This window comes from Glycine max, chromosome 5, assembly GCF_000004515.6.
Source record: "Glycine max cultivar Williams 82 chromosome 5, Glycine_max_v4.0, whole genome shotgun sequence".
In the NCBI taxonomy this organism is placed as follows: Eukaryota; Viridiplantae; Streptophyta; class Magnoliopsida; order Fabales; family Fabaceae; genus Glycine; species Glycine max.
In genome coordinates, this window is record NC_038241.2 from 14022777 (window position 1) to 14050329 (window position 27553).

Genomic DNA, 27553 nt, shown 5'->3' on the forward strand with positions numbered 1-27553 from the left:
CTTGAGTTTTTCTTCTTCTTCCCTACACTCATTAATTTCCACTGTGTACTTTTAATTATCGCTTTTACTTTTGGTTAAGTTTCTATTTCTGTTCTTTACTTTCTTAACTTAGTAGTAAAAGCCTAATTGAATCTAGTAACATTAAGAAGGATAGATTTTTAATTAGTCAAGACACGTTCATAATTAATTCAACCCCCCTTCTTAATTATTTTGAGGCCACTTGATCCAACATCTTTCTCCTCATCTTTTTCTCTTGACTCATGCTCTTTTACAGGGCTTTTCTCTTGAGCTTCAGCCTCTACAAATGATTTTTCTGGTCTGGACATAAATTGATTTACTACTTCTGCCAGCTCACCAACCTGGATTTCTACACTTTGGAGTGCTTGTTGAGTTGATTTAGTTGTTTCCATGAATTGCATCAACAGTTTATCCAGATTGGATCCTCTTTCTGCTTCATTTTGATAATAAGGTTGTAATTTTGGTCCCCCATGAAAGTTTTCTATTGAGTAGCTCTTACCAAAATGAATTTCATGATTTTTCATTGAGTTTTGATTAGCTTTTGAGTTGGCATGGTATGCCATGAATTCCTCAAACACACTTTCAAGATTAGGAGTTCTTTCTTCTTCATATTGATTGTAAGGACTTAACTCTTGTTCCTACTCTTGATCGTGTGACGTCAAGATATTCATTTCACCCCTTAAAAAGCTCTCAATCTCATGGAACTAAATCATCTGCAGAAGATTTACTATGCATACAAAGCACTAAAAAGAGAAGCAGTCACCAAGTCAAGAGAAAAACAAACATAAACAAAAACAAGTATTCTTAACTAATAAAAGAATAAAGAATAGACACCTAAAAACGAGCTAACTTCCCAAATAAAAAGAAGTTCCCCGGCAACGGCACCAAGAACTTGTTCGGCTTCCAGCAAGTGCACCGGATCGCACAAGTAGTATAAAATGGTAAGAACCGAGTATCGAACACTCGGGGAACTTGTGTTATTTGGTAAGCTATTTCAGCAAATAGGTGTTTATTGTGTGAAAGTAAGTGTGAATATGAACAAGTGTATAAATTATCTGTGCAAAAAGAAAGAAAACCACACGAGAGAAATGATGTGTAAAAACAAGTAGAGAACACGTTGGTCTTCCTAATAGGTGCCTGATGCGAAAAAGATATTCTCTATCTAACAATGCTCATATGTTCTTATGGTGTCTCCTGAGATACTAAACCCCGATTCCTCATGATAGTTTAGCCTAATCCTGATCAAGCATCATCTGTAGATTCCTCTTGTAAGACTAAACTCAACCAGGACCGTACTAAGACACACATACTCAACTGACTTATCGCACTCCGATTCCTCATGAAAGAACGACAACTCAGCCCTGCACTATCAAGGACTTTAGAGTCATACCAGTTTCCACTGTTGAATGACCCTAACAAAGCATGCATCTACATGATCAAGGTAAAGACATACTGGAATGAAAAGCAGATAGCACAAAGAACACACAAAACATCATTAAATAGATAGAAATATACTTACATCAGGTACCTACAGGGATGATCCAACAGAGGATTTAGCTTTCCATACTAGGAAGCCTTCTTAACAACAAAGAGAAGAACAAGATGAAAGATCGCAAAAATACAAGTGGTGAGGATGACTGCTTCACCTCAAGGATCTCATAATCACTCACAAACTCATCTTAAGCTCTCAAACCGACTCTTGCTTCAAGCTCTGGTCTCTACAGATCTTCACATAGCAAAATCTCTCAAAACTTGGACCTTTCTCTCTCTAGAAACCCTAGGCATGCAAAAACTGTTAGTGATTTCTGGCTTAGTGCGCCTTTCTCGCTTAGCAGATGAACTGAAGTGGTGCGCTTAGAGAGATGAAGCGGTGCACTTAGCGAACCTGTACAACTCATCTTCTTCTGGATTCTTCCTCGCGCTTAGCCCAAGAGTGTTGCGCTTAGCGGATGCTCGCTAAGCCAGCAGATTGGCTTAGCGAGAAGGTGAAAACAACATTTTCCAAAGCTTGCCTAATTAACCTGAAATTAAGAGAAAATGATTATTAAACACACAAAATGAAAATACTAAGTATTTATTACCTATACTTAATTGAAAATACTTATAACATTACAAAATAACCATAAATTGGGAGAGTTTGATACAATTTATACAAGTTTTATACACAAAAGTTAGTCATTTTCACCAACTAACAGGGATCAACGCAACTCTCCTTTGTGCTTACTCGAGGACCTGAGGGACCAACCAGAGGCTCCGGAGGCAATGCAGGTCCCTGAGATTGCATCTAGGACTGAAACTGGGACTGCATCTGGCTAAACAATGCCATGAGCTGTCGAGTCACTTTTTCTGTGATCGACTCCTCTAGTTGGTCCTTGATTTGTTGGGTCAGCTGCTGCAATTCTTCAAGAGGCAGCGAGGAAGAGCTGCGGGACGTCCATGGAGCTGATCCGAAGTATTGCTTGATGGTGACACCGGCTCCAGCAACACAGACACGTCCAAGGTGCTCTAGATGTCCAATAGCATCGGTGATAACATTCTAATGTCCACGGGGGACGAAGGATCCCTGTGTCACCTGATCCTCAAAGGAATCCTGCACAGAAAACACATAGTTGTACATGACATTCAAAAATTATTGAAATATAATTGTAATGGTTAGTTGAAAATGACTTATGATCTTCTTAGCGATTTCCTTTGCGGCCTCAGTCGTCATCTCCAACATTTTCTTGGTACAGGGGATGGAGGGTCGATCATGCCATCAACGCTTCCTGACTACGCAGCTTCCTCCAGCTTCTTCTTGGTCTTCTCAGCCAGGAGCTTCTGCTCCAAATATTCATAACCCCCACGAGACAAAATGTAGGGGCAATGTTCTGTTTTTGGATCGTCTGTGCCTTTTTTCGCACATCCTGCAAAAATAAAACAATAATCTTTCAAATTGGTAGAATGAATCATAAAAAGTTAATGTTTTTTGAAAAACAACTTAAATGGCAAGGTACTTACCTCCCAAGAAGGGTCTCTACGAGTCTGGCAAAACTGGGACCATTTTTCCTTACTTATGTCGTATTTCTCACATACAGTGTCGTCCACACCATCCTGATCGGCTGCAAGGGCCCATTTCCTCATGAGGTTTGATTTAAACTGCCTCCATCTCAGTCTGAAGGAACTTCCTTTTCGTCCTACTGTCAGAAGCCTCTGGGTTTTCAAATTCTGCCTAACAATAACAAATAAGGTTTATTTGTTACAATAATGTATTTTTTGGCTATTAATTAAACAACATCAAATAAGAAAAGAAAAATACCTAAATATCCTCCCAAATCAAGTCTTTCTAAGCAGTAGGGACCTCCTTCCAGTTCTCGTACGTGACGTCCACCTTATCATGTGCCACAATCCCCAAATATATTCTTAATTTCTTCCTGTGGGGACCGTCAGCCTTGCCGGTAGCAGGATCAACATGGACCACTGGTCTCTCAGCACCAGGTGGTCCAGTAGACAAGGATCGTAGACGTGAGGCTTTGCGTGTCCGCATCATGGCAAACGGTGAAGCCGATGCATCGGAAGGAGGAGGAGGAGGAGGGGAGGCAGGTGGAGAAGCCATGATCCTTTATACAATAACATAAAACAACATGCAAAATGTAAATTTCGATTACAGACAAATATCGACATCAACAGTTCTTTATGTAACTAATTTGGAATTGTGGGGTTCGGGGGTGCTGATGTGTCCTTAGCTAAAATGGACTGACTAGATAATTTAACAATTTTCTTGAATCGTATAATCACCTAGTCTATTTTAGTTTTAAAATTTATCTCACGTGATTTTGGATGTGTCCTTAGCTATGGCATTGTTAGGAGTCCAAAGTACACAACGACAAAAATTAAATGAATGGTAACGAAGTTAATAACATTTTATTGGAGTATTCTTTAAAAAAACATTTTTTAAAAGAGGCAGATGGTGATGGAGGTTCTGCAGTCCAGCTTTATGCAAAGGAATGTAGTAAGCTCCTCCTACATGTTCTTAAAAGAGGACCTAGTCAAAAGGATGATGAAGTGGTGACAAGCATAGGTGATGAGAAAGAGGCAGAAGATTTTTGTGTTATGCCACGAGAAGAAGAGAAGATGAAGTTGTTGTTGCAAATGTATGCTGAGACCTCCATAATTATGAAGAGATAGAAGATGAAGATTTTTGTGTTATGGCACGAGAATTCAGAATTATGATGTAGTGAGGCAGGGATTGGAGAGGGTAGGAGGGGTATTATAAACATCATTTTCTACATCTAGTAGACACCAAATCCAATGCATGTTAAATACACTCTGTTAGTGCTTAGCTCTACTGAGTTTTAAAAGATTGGCTAAGATTTTGTTAAAACATAAGCACTTAGACAATGAAGGAAAGCTGGAGTTGTTGCACATGATGTCCAACCTTATGTCAAGGAATAAGATCGGGCTGCACAATGCACAAGGCAAGATAAAGTGTCAAGTGAAGAATTGAAGCTGCAGGATCCACGATGTCGGATACAATGTCCAGGACATCCTGCCCGAAAATACTGGAGTTGCTGCACAATGCACAAGGCAAGATAAAAGAATTGAAGCTGCAGGATCCACGATGTCGGATACGATGTCCAGGACATCTTGCCCGAAAATACTGGACACATAAATCTGTTATATCTTTAACAGATTATTGTGCAGTTAGCAACAGATTAGACGATCTATCTTTAGGAACGAATTAAAAGATAATTAAAGTTCGAATTACAAACTAGAAGAGTTCGTTCAGGGATTAAAGATTAAAGATAAAAACTAAAAGATCAAACTGTATCTTTTAGTTCTTTAAGTGCAGATTTTTCAGGAGAATGATAGATCTCCTCCAGCACAAGTTGTTGCAGCCCAGATACGCACACTGCTATATAAACATGAAGGCTGCACGGGGTTGAGTACCAAGTCCGAGATTGAAGAGTTATTTTGTGAGTTTTGGGACTTGAGTGTTTTGTGAGCCACCTTGATGTTATCCTAACTTCAAGTGTTGGACCTGAGTGTGTAGAGTTGATCTCTTTTGTTCAGAGAGCAATCTCTGGTGTGTCTTTGATTTATTTGTAAACACGAGAGAGTGATTGAGAGGGAGTGAGAGGGGTTCTCATATCTAAGAGTGGCTCTTAGGTAGAGATTGCACGGGTAGTGGTTAGGTGAGAAGGTTGTAAACAGTGGCTGTTAGATCTTTGAACTAACACTATTTTAGTGGATTTCCTCCCTGGCTTGGTAGCCCCCAGATGTAGGTGACGTTGCACCGAACTGGGTTAACAATTCTCTTGTGTTATTTACCTGTTTAATCTGTTCATACTCTCAAATATAATCTGCATGTTCTGAAGCGTGATGTCGTGACATCCTGTACGACATCTGGCATTGGTATCAGAATTTCAATTGGTATCAGAGCGGGCACTCGAAATCACTGAGTGAGATCTAGGGAGATAAATTCTGATGAACATGGAGAAAGAAGGAGGACCAGTGAACAGACCACCAATTCTGGATGGAACCAACTATGAATACTGGAAAGCAAGGATGGTGGCCTTCCTCAAATCACTGGATAGCAGAACCTGGAAAGCTGTCATCAAAGGCTGGGAACATCCCAAGATGCTGGACACAGAAGGAAAGCCCACTAATGAATTGAAGCCAGAAGAAGACTGGACAAAAGAAGAAGACGAATTGGCACTTGGAAACTCCAAAGCTTTGAATGCTCTATTCAATGGAGTTGACAAGAATATCTTCAGACTGATCAACACATGCACAGTGGCCAAGGATGCATGGGAGATCCTGAAAACCACTCATGAAGGAACCTCCAAAGTGAAGATGTCCAGATTGCAACTATTGGCCACAAAATTCGAAAATCTGAAGATGAAGGAGGAAGAGTGTATTCATGACTTCCACATGAACATTCTTGAAATTGCCAATGCTTGCACTGCCTTGGGAGAAAGAATGACAGATGAAAAGCTGGTGAGAAAGATCCTCAGATCTTTGCCTAAGAGATTTGACATGAAAGTCACTGCAATAGAGGAGGCCCAAGACATTTGCAACATGAGAGTAGATGAACTCATTGGTTCCCTTCAAACCTTTGAGCTAGGACTCTCGGATAGGACTGAAAAGAAGAGCAAGAATCTGGCGTTCGTGTCCAATGATGAAGGAGAAGAAGATGAGTATGACCTGGATACTGATGAAGGTCTGACTAACGCAGTTGTGCTCCTTGGAAAACAGTTCAACAAAGTGATGAACAGAATGGACAGGAGGCAGAAACCACATGTCCGGAACATCCCTTTCGACATCAGGAAAGGTAGTGAATACCAGAAAAGGTCAGATGAAAAGCCCAGTCACAGCAAAGGAGTTCAATGCCATGGGTGTGAAGGCTATGGACACATCAAAGCTGAATGTCCCACTCATCTCAAGAAGCAGAGGAAAGGACTTTCTGTATGTCGGTCTGATGATACAGAGAGTGAACAAGAAAGTGATTCTGACAGAGATGTGAATGCACTCACTGGGAGATTTGAATCTGCTGAAGATTCAAGTGATACAGACAGTGAAATCACGTTTGATGAGCTTGCTACATCCTATAGAGAACTATGCATCAAAAGTGAGAAGATTCTTCAGCAAGAAGCACAACTGAAGAAGGTCATTGCAAATCTGGAGGCTGAGAAGGAGGCACATGAAGAGGAGATCTCTGAGCTTAAAGGAGAAGTTGGTTTTCTGAACTCTAAACTGGAAAACATGACAAAATCAATAAAGATGCTGAATAAAGGCTCAGATACACTTGATGAGGTGCTACAGCTTGGAAAGAATATTGGAAACCAGAGAGGACTTGGATTTAATCATAAATCTGCTGGCAGAACAACCATGACAGAATTTGTTCCTGCCAAAAACAGCACTGGAGCCACGATGTCACAACATCGGTCTCGACATCATGGAACGCAACAGAAAAGGAGCAAAAGAAAGAAGTGGAGGTGTCACTACTGTGGCAAGTATGGTCACATAAAGCCCTTTTGCTATCATTTACATGGCCATCCACATCATGGAACTCAAAGAAGCAGCAGTGGAAGGAAGATGATGTGGGTTCCAAAACACAAGACTGTTAGTCTTGTTGTTCATACTTCACTTAGAGCATCAGCTAAGGAAGATTGGTACCTGGATAGCGGCTGTTCCAGACACATGACAAGAGTTAAAGAATTCCTGGTGAACATTGAACCTTGCTCCACTAGCTATGTGACATTTGGAGATGGCTCTAAAGGAAAGATCACTGGAATGGGAAAGCTAGTCCATGAAGGACTTCCTAGTCTGAACAAAGTACTGCTGGTGAAGGGACTGACTGCGAACTTGATCAGCATCAGTCAGTTGTGTGATGAAGGACTCAATGTAAACTTCACAAAGTCAGAATGCTTGGTGACAAATGAGAAGAGTGAAGTCCTAATGAAGGGCAGCAGATCAAAGGACAACTGTTACCTATGGACACCTCAAGAAACCAGTTACTCCTCCACATGTCTAGTCTCCAAAGAAGATGAAGTCAATATATGGCATCAAAGATTTGGACATCTGCACTTAAGAGGCATGAAGAAAATCATTGACAAAGGTGCTGTTAGAGGCATTCCCAATCTGAAAATAGAAGAAGGCAGAATCTGTGGTGAATGTCAGATTGGAAAGCAAGTCAAGATGTCCCACCAGAAGCTTCAACATCAGACCACTTCCAGGGTGCTGGAACTACTTCACATGGACTTGATGGGGCCTATGCAAGTTGAAAGCCTTGGAGGAAAGAGGTATGCCTATGTTGTTGTGGATGATTTCTCCAGATTTACCTGGGTCTACTTTATCAGAGAAAAATCAGACACCTTTGAAGTATTCAAGGAGTTGAGTCTAAGACTTCAAAGAGAAAAAGACTGTGTCATCAAGAGAATCAGGAGTGACCATGGCAGAGAGTTTGAAAACAGCAAGTTTACTGAATACTGCACATCTGAAGGCATCATTCATGAGTTCTCTGCAGCCATTACACCACAACAAAATGGCATAGTTGAAAGGAAAAACAGGATTTTGCAAGAGGCTGCTAGGGTCATGCTTCATGCCAAAGAACTTCCCTATAATCTCTGGGCTGAAGCCATGAACACAGCATGCTACATCCACAACAGAGTCACACTTAGAAGAGGGACTCCAACCACACTGTATGAAATCTGGAAAGGGAGGAAGCCAACTGTCAAGCACTTCCACATCTTTGGAAGTCCATGTTACATTTTGGCAGATATAGAGCAAAGGAGAAAGATGGATCCCAAGAGTGATGCAGGGATATTCTTGGGATACTCTACAAACAGCAGAGCATATAGAGTATTCAATTCCAGAACCAGAACTGTGATGGAATCCATCAATGTGGTTGTTGATGATCTAACTCCAGCAAGAAAGAAGGATGTCGAAGAAGATGTCAGAACATCGGGTGACAATGTAGCAGATACAGCTAAAAGTGCAGAAAATGCAGAAAACTCTGATTCTGCTACAGATGAACCAAACATCAACCAACCTGACAAGAGACCCTCCATTAGAATCCAGAAGATGCACCCCAAGGAGCTGATTATAGGAGATCCAAACAGAGGGGTCACTACAAGATCAAGGGAGATTGAGATTGTCTCCAATTCATGCTTTGTCTCCAAAATTGAGCCCAAGAATGTGAAAGAGGCACTGACTGATGAGTTCTGGATCAATGCTATGCAAGAAGAATTGGAGCAATTCAAAAGGAATGAAGTCTAGGAGCTAGTTCCTAGACCCGAGGGAACTAATGTGATTGGCACCAAGTGGATCTTCAAGAACAAAACCAATGAAGAAGGTGTTATAACCAGAAACAAGGCCAGACTTGTTGCTCAAGGCTACACTCAGATTGAAGGTGTAGACTTTGATGAAACTTTTGCCCCAGTTGCTAGACTTGAGTCCATCAGATTGTTACTTGGTGTAGCGTGCATCCTCAAATTCAAGCTGTACCAGATGGATGTGAAGAGCGCGTTTCTGAATGGATACCTGAATGAAGAAGCCTATGTGGAGCAGCCAAAGGGATTTGTAGATCCAACTCATCCAGATCATGTATACAGGCTCAAGAAGGCTCTCTATGGATTGAAGCAAGCTCCAAGAGCTTGGTATGAAAGGCTAACAGAGTTCCTTACTCAGCAAGGGTATAGGAAGGGAGGAATTGACAAGACTCTCTTTGTCAAACAAGATGCTGATAACTTGATGATAGCACAGATATATGTTGATGACATTGTGTTTGGAGGGATGTCGAATGAGATGCTTCGACATTTTGTCCAACAGATGCAATCTGAATTCGAGATGAGTCTTGTTGGAGAGCTGACTTATTTTCTGGGACTCCAAGTGAAGCAGATGGAAGACTCCATATTCCTCTCACAAAGCAAGTATGCAAAGAACATTGTCAAGAAGTTTGGGATGGAAAATGCCAGCCATAAAAGAACACCTGCACCTACTCACTTGAAGCTGTCAAAAGATGAAGCTGGGACCAGTGTTGATCAAAGTCTGTACAGAAGCATGATTGGGAGCTTACTATATTTAACAGCTAGCAGACCCGACATCACCTATGCAGTAGGTGTTTGTGCAAGATATCAAGCCAATCCTAAGATAAGTCACTTGACTCAAGTAAAGAGAATTCTGAAATATGTAAATGGCACCAGTGACTATGGGATTATGTACTGTCATTGTTCAGATTCAATGCTGGTTGGGTATTGTGATGCTGATTGGGCTGGAAGTGCAGATGACAGAAAAAGCACTTCTGGTGGATGTTTCTATTTGGGAACCAATCTTATTTCATGGTTCAGCAAGAAGCAGAACTGTGTGTCCCTATCTACTGCAGAAGCAGAGTATATTGCAGCAGGAAGCAGCTGTTCACAACTAGTTTGGATGAAGCAGATGCTCAAGGAGTACAATGTCGAACAAGATGTCATGACATTGTACTGTGACAACTTGAGTGCTATTAATATTTCTAAAAATCCTGTTCAACACAGCAGAACCAAGCACATTGACATTAGACATCACTATATTAGAGAGCTTGTTGATGATAAAGTTATCACACTGGAGCATGTTGACACTGAGGAACAAATAGCAGATATTTTCACAAAGGCATTGGATGCAAAACAGTTTGAAAAACTGAGGGGCAAGCTGGGCATTTGTCTGCTAGAGGAATTATAGCAGCTACTGCTATCTGAACGTGCTCAAACGTCTCACTTAACATTAATAGCACGTTCACTACTGAGCCAAAACAAATTCGACCGTTGCTTCACACGTCCCTCTACATTCCTCATTCAAACTTATATTTTCGTGGTAATCTCGTTTTCAGCATTCCCCAACAGCTCTCAGAAATTTACGAAATCATTCCAAAGGCTCTGCACTTCCATGGCTACCTCACCAAAAGAAACTTCAGCTCCTGGTTCAACCTCTGTACCATCATCTCCATCATCCACCAAAGCACCATCAAACCAGGAACGACCTGAATTCAATATCCAGCCCATACAAATGATTCCTGGTTCAGCCCCTGTTCCTGAAAAACTGGTCCCCAAACGACAACAGGGTGTGAAGATTTCTGAAAACCCTAGCCTTGCAACAAGTCCTAGGGAAGTAGACACGGAGATGGACAAGAAGATCCGCAGTATTGTGAGTAGCATTTTGAAAAATGCTTCTGTCCCTGATGCTGATGAAGATGTTCCAACATCTTCCACCCCAAATGTTTCTGTGCCTGATGTTGATAAAGATGTTCCAACATCTTCCGCCCCAAATGCTGAAGTCCTCTCTTCATCCAGTAAAGAGGAATCAACAGAGGAAGATGATCAAGCCACAGAGGAGACCCCTGCACCAAGGGCACCAGAACCTGCTCCAGGTGACCTCATTGACCTGGAAGAAGTAGAATCTGATGAGGAACCCCTTGCCAACAAGTTGGCACCTGGCATCGCAGAAAGATTACAAAGCCGAAAGGGTAAAACCCCCATTAAGAGGTCTGGACGAATCAAAACTATGGCACAGAAGAAGAGCACTCCAATCACTCCTACCACATCCAGAAGGAGCAAAGTTGCAATCCCTTCCAAGAAGAGGAAAGAAATTTCCTCATCTGATTCTGATGATGATGTCGAACCAGATGTTCCCGACATCAAGAGGGCCAAGACATCAGGGAAAAAGGTGCCTGGAAATGTCCCTGATGCACCATTGGACAACATCTCTTTCCACTCCATTGGCAATGTTGAAAGGTGGAAATTTGTGTATCAACGCAGACTTGCCTTGGAAAGAGAACTGGGAAGAGATGCCTTGGATTGCAAGGAGATCATGGACCTCATCAAGGCTGCTGGACTGCTGAAAACAGTCACCAAGTTGGGAGATTGTTATGAAAGCCTAGTCAGGGAATTCATTGTCAACATTCCCTCTGACATAACAAACAGAAAGAGTGATGAGTATCAGAAAGTGTTTGTCAGAGGAAAGTGTGTTAGATTCTCCCCTGCTGTAATCAACAAATACCTGGGCAGACCAACAGATGGAGTGGTGGATATTACTGTCTCTGAGCATCAAATTGCCAAGGAAATCACTGCCAAACAGGTCCAGCATTGGCCAAAGAAAGGGAAGCTTTCTGCAGGGAAGCTAAGTGTGAAGTATGCAATCCTGCATAGGATTGGCGCTGCAAACTGGGTACCCACCAATCATACTTCCACTGTTGCCACAGGTTTGGGTAAATTTCTGTATGCTGTTGGAACCAAGTCCAAATTTAATTTTGGAAACTATATTTTTGATCAAACTGTTAAGCATTCAGAATCTTTTGCTGTCAAATTACCCATTGCCTTCCCAACTGTATTGTGTGGCATTATGTTGAGTCAACATCCCAATATTTTAAACTACACTGACTCTGTGATGAAGAGAGAATCTCCTCTATCCCTGCATTACAAACTGTTTGAGGGGACACATGTCCCAGACATTGTCTCGACATCAGGGAAAGTTGCTGCTTCAGGTGCTGTGTCCAAGGATGCTTTGATTGCTGAACTCAAGGACACATGCAAGGTGCTGGAAGCAACCATCAAAGCCACCACAGAGAAGAAGATGGAGCTGGAACGCCTGATCAAAAGACTCTCAGACAGTGGCATTGATGATGGTGAAGCAGCTGAGGAAGATGGTGAAGCAGCTGAGGAAGAAGAAGAAGCAGCTGAGGAAGAGGAAGATGCAGCAGAGGATACTGAATCAGATGATGATGATTCTGAAGCCACCCCATGACCATCAGACCTTTATTTTTGCTTTTTACTCTTACTAGCTATAGGGGCATGTCCCTTTGAACAATGGTTTACTATTGGTCTGTAATATTTGCACCTTAAGTTCATGCATTCTACTTTTGTCAAATTCTGTCTAAAAAGGGGGAGTAATGGTATTATTATATGCATGATTAGTAGGATACTATGTGCATGATTTGTGATTTTGAGAAGTAGGATACGATGTATGCATGTATGCATGATTCATGATTTTGAGGGGGAGTTGTATGTATATGATTTTGAGGGGGAGACTGCTGCTGCTGATGATGACTGATGTCACATGAGATGTCTTGACATCCTGGAAAAGACTAGTAGCTGATAGAAGATGCTGCAGTGAACTGCTTTACAGCAGTAGGAGCATGGAGACAGGGGGAGCAGAAAGCTGATGTCACGTGAGATGTCCTGACATCCTGGAAACGACTTGCAACTTGCAGAATTTTGCTGTCGCCACTACAGATACCGCTGTGCTTGATTACTCTGATAATGAAAGTTGCTGATCCCACTTGCATAACTGCTCGTACCTGCTCAGGAAGTGTCTAAGTATGTTTTAGACAAAATTTGCCAAAGGGGGAGATTGTTAGTGCTTAGCTCTACTGAGTTTTAAAAGATTGGCTAAGATTTTGTTAAAACATAAGCACTTAGACAATGAAGGAAAGCTGGAGTTGCTGCACATGATGTCCAACGATTATGTCAATGAATAAGATCGGGCTGCACAATGCACAAGGCATGAAGAATTGAAGCTGCAGGATCCACGATGTCGGATACAATGTCCAGGACATCCTGCCCGAAAATACTGGAGTTGCTGCACAATGCACAAGGCAAGATAAAAGAATTGAAGCTGCAGGATCCACGATGTCGGATACGATGTCCAGGACATCTTGCCCGAAAATACTGGACACATAAATCTGTTATATCTTTAACAGATTATTGTGCAGTTAGCAACAGATTAGACGATCTATCTTTAGGAACGAATTAAAAGATAATTAAAGTTCGAATTACAAACTAGAAGAGTTCGTTCAGGGATTAAAGATTAAAGATAAAAACTAAAAGATCAAACTGTATCTTTTAGTTCTTTAAGTGCAGATTTTTCAGGAGAATGATAGATCTCCTCCAGCACAAGTTGTTGCAGCCCAGATACGCACACTGCTATATAAACATGAAGGCTGCACGGGGTTGAGGACCAAGTCCGGGATTGAAGAGTTATTTTGTGAGTTTTGGGACTTGAGTGTTTTGTGAGCCACCTTGATGTTATCCTAACATCAAGTGTTGGACCTGAGTGTGTAGAGTTGATCTCTATAGTTTGTGTAGAGTTGATCTCTTTTGTTCATTTATTTGTAAACACGAGAGAGTGATTGAGAGGGAGTGAGAGGGGTTCTCATATCTAAGAGTGGCTCTTAGGTAGAGATTGCACGGGTAGTGGTTAGGTGAGAAGGTTGTAAACAGTGGCTGTTAGATCTTTGAACTAACACTATTTTAGTGGATTTCCTCCCTGGCTTGGTAGCCCCCAGATGTAGGTGACGTTGCACCGAACTGGGTTAACAATTCTCTTGTGTTATTTACCTGTTTAATCTGTTCATACTCTCAAATATAATCTGCATGTTCTGAAGCGTGATGTCGTGACATCCTGTACGACATCTGGCATTGGTATTAGAATTTCACACTCAATACTTTGACTATCCCAGCCCACTGTAATATAGTTTAAAGGCCTCATGTAACAAGATGTCTTCAAAATGTAAGCACGATTTACGAATGTAACAAGATGTACAAATAAGAAGAACTTCTTTTGGAGCTTCCTGGAAAGAAATCAGATAATCCTGAAAACATTGAGGTGCATAAAGCTCTGTTGTATGTTTTTAATTTAAATGCACTTATTTTCTATTTGTGTTAGCATAGTCTATGATCTGTAGCCCCAACTGTCAAGTAGTTATTCAATTAGTAGTTAAGAAAAACCAGATATCACTCAATTAGTTGGGTTTTTGTTACTGTTGTAACTGATTAACAGTCGGAAATCATTGTATATAAACCCCTGGGTGTACAAAACAGATTTAGTGAAAATATCATTAATTCCTCAGGTCTTCTCTAAATTCCTCTCTCTCTCTACTTCTCTTACTTTATTTGTATCCAATAGTTTAGGTTGCTTAAATTAGAATGGAATAGATCAAAATTAAATGGATTCCAATCCATTGCATCCAAACCTTCAATTTGTATTCCCTCTCAATTTGGGGGATACAGGACAGAATTAGGATACTTTTTATTGTTTTTATTAAATTATGTTCTATCACATCTCTGCAATACATTTGCAGCAGGTAAAGCTCCTTATTCCTTCCTGAAATTCTGATACCAATGACAGATGTCGTACCGGATGTCACGACATCACGCTTCAGAACATGCAGATGATGTTTGACAGTATGAACAAATTAAACAAGTAGATAACACAAGAGAATTGTTAACCCAGTTCGATGCAACGTCACCTACATCTGGGGGCTACCAAGCCAGGGAGGAAATCCACTAAAATAGTGTTAGTTCGAAGATCTAACAGCCACTGTTTACAACCTTCTCACCTAACCACTACCCGTGCAACCTCTACCTAAGAGCCACTCTTAGATATGAGAACCCCTCTCACTCCCTCTCAATCACTCTCCCGTGTTTACAATTAAATCAAATACACACCAGAGATTGCTCTCTGAACAAAAGAGATCAACTCTACACACTCAGGTCCAACACTTGATGTTAGGGTAACATCAAGGTGGCTCACAAAACACTCAAGTCCCAAAACTCACAAAATAACTCTTCAATCCCGGACTTGGTGGAAAACTCGTGCAGCCTTCATGTTTATATAGCAGTGTACGTATCTGGGCTGTAACAACTTGTGCTGGATGAGATCTATCATTCTCCTGAAAAATCTGCACTTAAAGAACTAAAAGATAACGTTTGATCTTTTAGTTTTTATCTTTAATCTTTAATCCCTGAACGAACTATTCAAGTTTGTAATTCGAACTTTAATTATCTTTTAATTCGTTCCTAAAGATAGATCGTCTAATCTGTTGCTAACTGCACAATAATCTGTTAAAGATATAACAGATTTATGTGTCCAGTATTTTCGGGCAGGATGTCCTGGACATTGTATCCGACATCGTGGATCCTGCAGCTTCAATTCTTCATTTGACTTTTATCTTGCCTTGTGCATTGTGCAGCAACTCCAGTATTTTCGGGCAGGATGTCCTGGACATTGTATCCGACATCGTGGATCCTACAGCTTCAATTCTTCATTTGACATTTTATCTTGCCTTGTGCATTGTGCAGCCCGATCTTATTCCTTGACATAACGTTGGACATCATGTGCAGCAACTCCAGCTTTCCTTCATTGTCTAAGTGCTTATGTTTTAACAAAATGTTAGCCAATCTTTTAAAACTCAGTAAAGCTAAGCACTAATAATCTCCCCCTTTGGCAAATTTTGTCTAAAACATACTTAGACACTTCCTGAGCAGGTACGAGCAGTTATGCAAGTGGGATCAGCAACTTTCATTATCAGAGTAATCAAGCACAGCGGTATCTGTAGTGGCGACAGCAAAATTCTGCAAGTTGCAAGTCGTTTCCAGGATGTCAAGACATCTCTCGTGACATCAGCTTTCTGCTCCCCCTGTCTCCATGCTCCTACTGCTGTGAAGCAGTTCACTGCAGCATCTTCTATCAGCTACTAGTCCTTTCCAGGATGTCAAGACATCTCATGTGACATCAGTCATCATCAGCAGCAGCAGTCTCCCCCTCAAAATCATATACATACAACTCCCCCTCAAAATCATGAATCATGCATACATCGTGTCCTACTACTCAGAATCATAAATCATGCATAATACTATTACTCCCCCTTTTTAGACAGAATTTGACAAAAGTAGAATGCATGCAAATATTACAGACCAATAGCAATCAATTGTTCAAAGGGACATGCCCCTGTAGCTAGTAAGAGTAAAAAGCAAAAATAAAGGTCTGATGGTCATGGGGTGGCTTCAGAATCATCATCATCTGATTCAGTATCCTCTGCTGCATCTTCCTCTTCCTCAGCTGCTTCTTCTTCTTCCTCAGCTGCTTCTTCTTCTTCCTCAACTGCTTCACCACCATCAATGCCACTGTCTGAGAGTCTTTTGATCAGGCGTTCCAGCTCCATTTTCTTCTCTGTGGTGGCTTTGATGGTTGCTTCCAGCACCTTGCATGTGTCCTTGAGTTCAGCAATCAAAGCATCCTTGGACACAGCACCTGAAGCAGCAGCTTTCCCTGATGTCGAGACAATGTCTGGGACATGTGTCCCCTCAAACAGTTTGTAATGCAGGGACAGAGCCGATTCTCTCTTCATCACAGAGTCAATGTTGTTTAAAATATTGGGATGTTGACTCAACATAATGCCACACAATACAGTTGGGAAGGCAATGGGTAATTTGACAGCAAAGGATTCTGAATGCTTAACAGTTTGATCAAAAATATAGTTTCCAAAATTAAATTTGGACTTGGTTCCAACAGCATACAGAAATTTACCCAAACCTGTGGCAATAGTGGAAGTATGATTGGTGGGTATCCAGTTTGCAGCGCCAATCCTGTGCAGGATTGCATACTTCACACTTAGCTTCCCTGCAGAAAGCTTCCCTTTCTTTGGCCAATGCTGGACTTGTTTGGCAGTGATTTCCTTGGCAATTTGATGTTCAGAAACAGCAATATCCACCACTCCATCAGTTGGTCTGCCCAGGTATTTGTTGATTACAGCAGGGGAGAATCTAACACATTTTCCTCTGACAAACACTTTCTGATACTCATCACTCTTTCTGTTTGTTATGTCAGAGGGAATGTTGACAATGAATTCCCTGACTAGACTTTCATAGCAATCTCCCAACTTGGTGACAGTTTTCAGCAGTCCAGCAGCCTTGATGAGGTCCATGATCTCCTTGCAATCCAAGGCATCTCTTCCCAGTTCTCTTTCTAAGGCAAGTCTGCGTTGATATACAAATTTCCACCTTTCAACATTGCCAATGGAGTGGAATGAGATGTTGTCCAATGGTGCATCAGGGACATTTCCAGGCACCTTTTTCCCTGATGTCTTGGCCCTCTTGATGTCGGGAACATCTAGTTCGACATCATCATCAGAATCAGATGAGGAAATTTCTTTCCTCTTCTTGGAAGGGATTGCAACTTTGCTCCGTCTGGATGTGGTAGGAGTGATTGGAGTGCTCTTCTTCTGTGCCATAGTTTTGATTCGTCCAGACCTTGTAATGGGGGTTTTTCCTTTTCGGCTTTGTAATCTTTCTGCAATGCCAGGTGCCAACTTGTTGGCAATGGGTTCCTCATCAGATTCTACTTCTTCTAGGTCAATGAGGTCACCTGGAGCAGGTTCTGGTGCCCTTGGTGCAGGGGTCTCCTCTGTGGCTTGATCCTCTTCCTCTGTTGAGTCCTCTTTACTGGATGAAGAGAGGACTTCAGCATTTGGGGTGGAAGATGTTGGAACATCTTTCTCAGCATCAGGGACAGAAACATCTGGAGTGGAAGATGTTGGAACATCTTCATCGGCATCAGGGACAGAAGCATTTTTCAAAATGCTACTCACAATACTGCGGATCTTCTTATCCATCTCCGGGTCTACTTCCCTAGGACTTGTTGCAGGGCTAGGGTTTTCAGAAATCTTCACTCTCTGTTGTCTTTTGGGGACCAGTTTCTCAGGAACAGGGGCTTGACCAGGAATCATTTGTATGGGTTGGATATGGAATTCAGGTTGTTCCTGGTTTGATGGTGCTTTGGTGGATGATGGAGATGATGGTACAGAGGGTGAACCAGGAGCTGAAGTTTCTTTTGGTGAGGTAGCCATGGAGAAGCAGAGCCTTTGGAATGGTTTCGTAAATCTCTGAGAGCTGTTAGGGAATGCTGAAAACGAGATTACCACTAAAATATGAGTTTGAATGAGGAATGTAGAGGGATGTGTGAAGCAACGGTCGAATTTGTTTTGGCCCAGTAGAGAACGCGCTATAAACGTTTGAGCACGTTCAGATAACAGTAATTGCTATAAATCCTCTAGCAGACAAATGCCCAGCTTGCCCCTCAGTTTTTCAAACTGATTTGCATCCAATGCCTTTGTGAAAATATCTGCTATTTGTTCCTCAGTGTCAACATGCTCTAGTGTGATAACTTTATCATCAACAAGATCTCTGATATAGTGATGTCTAATGTCAATGTGCTTGGTTCTGCTGTGTTGAACAGGATTTTTAGAAATATTAATAGCACTCAGGTTGTCACAGTACAATGTCATGACATCTTGTTCGACATTGTACTCCTTGAGCATCTGCTTCATCCAAACTAGTTGTGAACAGCTGCTTCCTGCTGCAATATACTCTGCTTCTGCAGTAGATAGGGACACACAGTTCTGCTTCTTGCTGAACCATGAAATAAGATTGTTGCCCAGATAGAAGCATCCACCAGAAGTGCTTTTTCTGTCATCTGCACTTCCAGCCCAATCAGCATCACAATACCCAACCAGCATTGAATCTGAACAATGACAGTACATAATCCCATAGTCACTGGTGCCATTTACATATTTCAGAATTCTCTTTACTTGATTCAAGTGACTTATCTTAGGATTGGCTTGATATCTTGCACAAACACCTACTGCATAGGTGATGTCAGGTCTGCTAGCTGTTAAATATAGTAAGCTCCCAATCATGCTTCTGTACAGGCTTTGATCAACACTGGTGCCAGCTTCATCTTTTGACAGCTTCAAGTGAGTAGGTGCTGGTGTTCTTTTATGGCTGGCATTTTCCATCCCAAACTTCTTGACAATGTTCTTTGCATACTTGCTCTGTGAGAGGAATATGGAGTCTTCCATCTGCTTCACTTGGAGTCCCAGAAAATAAGTCAGCTCTCCAACAAGACTCATCTCAAATTCAGATTGCATCTGTTGGACAAAATGTCGAAGCATCTCATTCGACATCCCTCCAAACACAATGTCATCAACATATATCTGTGCTATCATCAAGTTTTCAGCATCTTGTTTGACAAAGAGAGTCTTGTCAATTCCTCCCTTCCTATACCCTTGCTGAGTAAGGAATTCTGTTAGCCTTTCGGAGCTTGCTTCAATCCATAGAGAGCCTTCTTGAGCCTGTATACATGATCTGGATGAGTTGGATCTACAAATCCCTTTGGCTGCTCCACATAGGCTTCTTCATTCAGGTATCCATTCAGAAACGCGCTCTTCACATCCATTTGATACAGCTTGAATTTGAGGATGCAAGCTACACCAAGCAACAATCTGATGGACTCAAGTCTAGCAACTGGGGCGAACGTTTCATCAAAGTCTACACCTTCAATCTGAGTGTAGCCTTGAGCAACAAGTCTGGCCTTGTTTCTGGTTATAACCCCTTCTTCATTGGTTTTGTTCTTGAAGATCCACTTGGTGCCAATCACATTAGTTCCCTCGGGTCTAGGAACTAGCTCCTAGACTTCATTCCTTTTGAATTGCTCCAATTCTTCTTGCATAGCATTGATCCAGAACTCATCAGTCAGTGCCTCTTTCACATTCTTGGGCTCAATTTTGGAGACAAAACATGAGTTGGAGACAATCTCAATCTCCCTTGATCTTGTAGTGACTCCTCTGTTTGGATCTCCTATAATCAGCTCCTTGGGGTGCATCTTCTGGATTCTAATGGAGGGTCTCTTGTCAGGTTGGTTGATGTTTGGTTCATCTGTAGCAGAATCAGAATTTTCTGCATTTTCTGCACTTTTAGCTGTATCTGCTACATTGTCCCCCGATGTTCTGACATCTTCTTCGACATCCTTCTTTCTTGCTGGAGTTAGATCATCAACAACCACATTGATGGATTCCATCACAGTTCTGGTTCTGGAATTGAATACTCTATATGCTCTGCTGTTTGTAGAGTATCCCAAGAATATCCCTGCATCACTCTTGGGATCCATCTTTCTCCTTTGCTCTCTATCTGCCAAAATGTAACATGGACTTCCAAAGATGTGGAAGTGCTTGACAGTTGGCTTCCTCCCTTTCCAGATTTCATACAGTGTGGTTGGAGTCCCTCTTCTAAGTGTGACTCTGCTGTGGATGTAGCATGCTGTGTTCATGGCTTCAGCCCAGAGATTATAGGGAAGTTCTTTGGCATGAAGCATGACCCTAGCAGCTTCTTGCAAAGTCCTGTTTTTCTTTTCAACTATGCCATTTTGTTGTGGTGTAATGGCTGCAGAGAACTCATGAGTGATGCCTTCAGATGTACAGAATTCAGTAAACTTGCTGTTTTCAAACTCTCTGCCATTGTCACTCCTGATTCTCTTGATGACACAGTCTTTTTCTCTTTGAAGTCTTAGACTCAACTCCTTGAATACTTCAAAGGTGTCTGATTTCTCTCTGATAAAGTTGACCCAGGTAAATCTGGAGAAATCATCCACAACAACATAGGCATACCTCTTTCCTCCAAGGCTTTCAACTTGCATACGCCCCATCAAGTCCATGTGAAGTAGTTCCAGCACCCTGGAAGTGGTCTGATGTTGAAGCTTCTGGTGGGACATCTTGACTTGCTTTCCAATCTGACATTCACCACAGATTCTGCCTTCTTCTATTTTCAGATTGGGAATGCCTCTAACAGCACCTTTGTCAATGATTTTCTTCATACCTCTTAAGTGCAGATGTCCAAATCTTTGATGCCATATTTTGACTTCATCTTCTTTGGAGAATAGACATGTGGAGGAGTAACTGGTTTCTTGAGGTGTCCATAGGTAACAGTTGTCCTTTGATCTGCTGCCCTTCATTAGGACTTCACTCTTCTCATTTGTCACCAAGCATTCTGACTTTGTGAAGTTTACATTGAATCCTTCATCACACAGCTGACTGATGCTGATCAAGTTTGCAGTCAGTCCCTTCACCAGCAGTACTTTGTCCAGACTAGGAAGTCCATCATGGACTAGCTTTCCCATTCCAGTGATCTTTCCTTTAGAGCCATCTCCAAATGTCACATAGCTAGTGGAGCAGGGTTCAATGTTCACCAGGAATTCTTTAAATCCTGTCATGTGTCTGGAGCAGCCGCTATCTAGGTACCAATCTTCCTTAGCTGATGCTCTAAGTGAAGTATGAACAACAAGACTGACAATCTTGTGTTTTGGAACCCACATCATCTTCCTTCTGCTGCTGCTACTTTGAGTTCCATGTAGATGATAGCAAAAGGGCTTTATGTGACCATACTTGCCACAGTAGTGACACCTCCATTTCTTTCTTTTGCTCTTTTTCTGCTGCGTTCCATGATGTCGAGACCGATGTTGTGACATCGTGGCTCCAGTGCTGTTTTTGGCAGGAACAAATTCTGTCATGGTTATTCTGCCAGCAGATTTATGATTAAACCCAAGTCCTTTCTGGTTTCCAACATTCTTCCCAAGCTGTAGCACCTCATCAAGCATATCTGAGCCTTTATTCAGCATCTTTATTGATTTTGTCATGTTTTCCAGTTTAGAGTTCAGAAAACCAACTTCTCCTTTAAGCTCAGAGATCTCCTCTTCATGTGCCTCCTTCTCAGCCTCCAGATTTGCAATGACCTTCTTCAGTTGTGCTTCTTGCTGAAGAATCTTCTCACTTTTGATGCATAGTTCTCTATAGGATATAGCAAGCTCATCAAAAGTGATTTCACTATCTGTATCACTTGAATCTTCAGCAGATTCAAATCTCCCAGTGAGTGCATTCACATCTCTGTCAGAATCACTTTCTTGTTCACTCTCTGTATCATCAGACCGACATACAGAAAGTCCTTTCCTCTGCTTCTTGAGATGAGTGGGACATTCAGCTTTGATGTGTCCATAGCCTTCACACCCACGGCATTGAATTCCTTTGCTGTGACTGGGCTTTTCATCTGACCTTTTCTGGTATTCACTACCTTTCCTGATGTCGAAAGGGATGTTCCGGACATGTGGTTTCTGCCTCCTGTCCATTCTGTTCAGCACTTTGTCGAACTGTTTTCCAAGGAGCACAACTACGTTAGTCAGCCCTTCATCAGTATCCAGGTCATACTCATCTTCTTCTCCTTCATCATTGGACACGAACGCCAGATTCTTGCTCTTCTTTTCAGTCCTATCCGAGAGTCCTAGCTCAAAGGTTTGAAGGGAACCAATGAGTTCATCTACTCTCATGTTGCAAATGTCTTGGGCCTCCTCTATTGCAGTGACTTTCATGTCAAATCTCTTAGGCAAGGATCTGAGGATCTTTCTCACCAGCTTTTCATCTGTCATCCTTTCTCCCAAGGCAGTGCAAGCATTGGCAATTTCAAGAATGTTCATGTGGAAGTCATGAATACATTCTTCCTCCTTCATCTTCAGATTTTCGAATTTTGTAGCCAATAGTTGCAATCTGGACATCTTCACTTTGGAGGTTCCTTCATGAGAGGTTTTCAGGATCTCCCATGCATCCTTGGCCACTGTGCATGTGTTGATCAGTCTGAAGATATTCTTGTCAACTCCATTGAATAGAGCATTCAAGGCTTTGGAGTTTCCAAGTGCCAATTCGTCTTCTTCTTTTGTCCAGTCTTCTTCTGGCTTCAATTCATTAGTGGGCTTTCCTTCTGTGTCCAGCATCTTGGGATGTTCCCAGCCTTTGATGACAGCTTTCCAGGTTCTGCTATCCAGTGATTTGAGGAAGGCCACCATCCTTGCTTTCCAGTATTCATAGTTGGTTCCATCCAGAATTGGTGGTCTGTTCACTGGTCCTCCTTCTTTCTCCATGTTCATCAGAATTTATCTCCCTAGATCTCACTCAGTGATTTAGAGTGCCTGCTCTGATACCAATTGAAATTCTGATACCAATGACAGATGTCGTACCGGATGTCACGACATCACGCTTCAGAACATGCAGATGATGTTTGACAGTATGAACAGATTAAACAAGTAGATAACACAAGAGAATTGTTAACCCAGTTCGGTGCAACGTCACCTACATCTGGGGGCTACCAAGCCAGGGAGGAAATCCACTAAAATAGTGTTAGTTCGAAGATCTAACAGCCACTGTTTACAACCTTCTCACCTAACCACTACCCGTGCAACCTCTACCTAAGAGCCACTCTTAGATATGAGAACCCCTCTCACTCCCTCTCAATCACTCTCCCGTGTTTACAATTAAATCAAATACGCACCAGAGATTGCTCTCTGAACAAAAGAGATCAACTCTACACACTCAGGTCCAACACTTGATGTTAGGGTAACATCAAGGTGGCTCACAAAACACTCAAGTCCCAAAACTCACAAAATAACTCTTCAATCCCGGACTTGGTGGAAAACTCGTGCAGCCTTCATGTTTATATAGCAGTGTACGTATCTGGGCTGTAACAACTTGTGCTGGATGAGATCTATCATTCTCCTGAAAAATCTGCACTTAAAGAACTAAAAGATAACGTTTGATCTTTTAGTTTTTATCTTTAATCTTTAATCCCTGAACGAACTATTCAAGTTTGTAATTCGAACTTTAATTATCTTTTAATTCGTTCCTAAAGATAGATCGTCTAATCTGTTGCTAACTGCACAATAATCTGTTAAAGATATAACAGATTTATGTGTCCAGTATTTTCGGGCAGGATGTCCTGGACATTGTATCCGACATCGTGGATCCTGCAGCTTCAATTCTTCATTTGACTTTTATCTTGCCTTGTGCATTGTGCAGCAACTCCAGTATTTTCGGGCAGGATGTCCTGGACATTGTATCCGACATCGTGGATCCTACAGCTTCAATTCTTCATTTGACATTTTATCTTGCCTTGTGCATTGTGCAGCCCGATCTTATTCCTTGACATAATGTTGGACATCATGTGCAGCAACTCCAGCTTTCCTTCATTGTCTAAGTGCTTATGTTTTAACAAAATGTTAGCCAATCTTTTAAAACTCAGTAAAGCTAAGCACTAACACTTCCCAACCTTGTTCCTCTTGGTAAGGTAAGCCCATGCTCTATCATATCTTCACCATGAATGCACCCCTCCAACAGTGAATAATGACATAGCCACCAGCAGTAACTTTATTCATATTAGAAGCCCAATGTTTTCGATTGTGACACAAGCTAACTCCACAAACATGATTCACATTTCTTCCAATCAAATTAAAGTTTCATGAACCATTATATTGGATATATAATATGATATATAACTCCAAGTAAAATTATTCCAATTTTTTTTTTACATTTTTGGTTCCTTTCCCTTTTCTCTACATCCTAGCATGTCTAATTATAATGTTGAGTTGATACAAATTGTAGATTTTGTTTAATCCAGTTAACTTGTAGTTATTTTCTTTTTAATCCTTACACTGCTCATTCCAATTTGATCAATGCAGAGCTTACTTATACTAGGGTTGCAAGTGAGAAGTGTGATATCTATAGCTTTAGAGTACTGTCATCGCTTCAATTAGCACTACTCATGGCATCACATTATGTATCTCAATATTTTTTTACTAAGTTAACACCATTAAAAAGGGTATAATAAAAACTATCATACACTTTTTAAATATTAGCCATCTCTCTATCATACACTTTTTAATCCATTGGCCAATGTTATGGTCATGCTCACTAGGCCTAATAAATAATAATAAAAACTGAGACAAACACAAAACTTGATCATAGTCTTCACTTTCAAAGAATGCTAAATGGTGTTCTGTAGATGCAACGAGTTCAAACAAAACCAACAGAATGGCTTAGACTCATGCAATATGTCATGTTCCTTCTTAGTTCTTCCCATTGTTAAAATCACTAATCATTACTAACTTAAAACTACTGGATCAATCAACATTCAATGAAAAAATATAATTAGAACAACCACACTAGTAAATCAGTTTACTATTATCTTTGTACCCTAAAATATCTAGAACGAAAAAACAATCAGTAGAGGATCCAGATGTAACATCCTAGAATTTCTACCCGGAATTTTGTAAATGTTACATTTTAAATAATTATATATATATATATATATATATATATATATATATATATATATATATATATATATATATATATATATGTATTATTCAGTGTATATATATGTATATTCTTGGTAGAGGTATGTACATAGGGAGAGAAATATGCGGGTTAGATTAATTAGCGAAGAGTAATCCATAATTGGACAGTTATAGATTAATCCTCCATTAATTAGTCTAAAAATTATCGTTTTACGTGCAAATAAAAATTTAACAAAACCAACCTCTGAACCACGCTCAGGGTCTCATTCTGAGCGTTTTGATATATATATTGCCTACTTTCAAAAACGGGCCCCGACGGGTGCAGAGAAACGCGAGGAACTGGAACCAGAGAGGTGGCACGCAAACCGAGGCAGAATTTCAGCATCCAAAAGGTCAAATTTTTCTCTCCTTTGTGGCTGAGTATGAAGTCAAATCAAGGGAAAAAGGTGGGCCCTTTTTGCTCCACCTAGAATGGGACATGTGGCATTGCTTTTAAAAAAAAAATCATTTTTAATAAAAGCCCAACTCTTCTCTCTCTTCCTTCAGCAAATTTCAGAAACTTCTCCCTCCTTCCACGTTGCCTTTTTCTCTTCTTCTTCCTCTCCATTGTGCCTCCATTGAAGCTCCAAGATTCTTCTCCATTTCTACTCCAAATTGCAAGGAGAAACCATTTTCGGAGTCTTGAAGCACACCTCTACTTCGTGGGGCTTCAAATTTCAGGTATGGATGGGCTTCTTCTCACATGAAATTCGTGGGTGTTGGGTTTTTGGGAGATATGATGGGTAGTTCTACTAGGTTATTGCCTTAGGGTAGTTATTTGTGAAGGAATTTGTTGAAATCATGCTAAACTTGACATGTTTGATGTGAGTAAAGCTACCCATTCTGTTTTAGGGTTTTATGATGATGCTTTGTGATATTTGTATGTTGAAATTGTTGATAGAAAACTGGTAGAGATGATGGGGAGAGTTAACTTAGGGTTAAATGTGAGAATGATAATGTTGTAGGTAGAAAAGTGCGAGATTTTGAGGGTTTGAAAAGCCAAATTTGGGGTTACTGGAAATTGGAGTCTAAAGTGAGTTGATTCTAGTTTAGAATGTCAATTAGGACTTGTAGGAAAGCTTGGGCAGAGCAAATGAGAAAAATGAGTGACAAATGTGAAAGAAAAGAGCCATTTCTAGGGTAAATTGGGTGTTGAGAGGTCAAATTTTGAAGCGGTGGAGTTTTCACCTTAAAACCAGTTTGAGCAAGTCTAAATCAATGTTATAGACTTGATTAAGATGAGAGTTCACCCCAAAATTACCCAATTCTCATTTTCACTTCCCAAACCTTGAAAATTAATTAAATTGATGGGTTTTGGATACCTAGATTTTGATTTACCTTGATCTGAAGTTTGTTTTTGGTTTAAATATAATTTAGACATGATTTAGGACTTGTAGGATCCAATTTGATCAAAATTGGATGTGGGCAAGTTGGATTTCGAAATCTGCCATTTTATGCAGAAAAATGCTGTCAAAATTGTGCAGCAGTTTTTTTTACATAGTGCAGAAAAATGGTTGTACATTGCTAGTCGTGGGAAGAGTAGTACATCTCGTATTCTAGGCATTTTCTAGCAGATCCCATCGGTCAAAATGTAGATTTATGTACTAGGAACTTCCAGTAAAATTTTCAAGGAGATCCAACGGTTAACGAATCGGAACGAAGAGAATGTTACTGGGGTATATGAGTAAGGAAAGTTGTGGTATTTAAGTGAGTTTTGGACAGAGTTTTCTGCCTCTACTCTGTTTTCTTGGTTTAGGGTAGTTCATGATATTTGGAATTGAATTGCTTGGATATTGTGGAAGCTTGGAGGGGTTGATGGGAACCCGGTGCTGAGAGGAACGAGGATAAGGGCTACGTAGGAGTGCGTGAGCTCAGTTGAAAGGTGGGCAACTAGGGATGGTGTGTTGATGTTTGACTTGTGGAAGTGGGAGAGTTGATTTGCGCCATCGCCCGATCGCCACCTAGTACCACATATGATGGGTACCCCATAATCCACTAAGTTTGATGTGAGAAAGTGTGGAAGAGTCAGTCTTCCTACTTTTGTTTGTTGACCACAGAGTGGTACTTGGAGATATGTCGCGGGGGTCAGGAGACCTTGGGGACGTCAGGTGGGGTGCTATTGCCCAAAACCAAGCTTGACAAATCCTGACCCAACCCGGGCATAGTCAGTCAGTGAGAACCTGTGACGTACCTAAACAAGCGAGCTCCTGGCAGTCAACCAATAAAAGAACAAAGTCCATGAAGCAAGGAGGCTTGTGTG

The 27553-nt window shown here is 41.1% G+C and overlaps 1 long non-coding RNA gene across 1 annotated transcript in view; it reads right to left on the minus strand.

Moving 5' to 3' along the window:
• Positions 1 to 3451: 3451 nt before the first annotated feature.
• LOC121174883 (uncharacterized) overlaps positions 3452 to 27553 on the minus strand; it is a 29862-nt gene continuing 5760 nt past the window's right edge. The window contains exon 3 of the long non-coding RNA XR_005891443.1: positions 3452 to 3614. This is a non-coding gene — a long non-coding RNA (uncharacterized lncRNA). The remainder of the gene's footprint in view (positions 3615 to 27553) is intronic.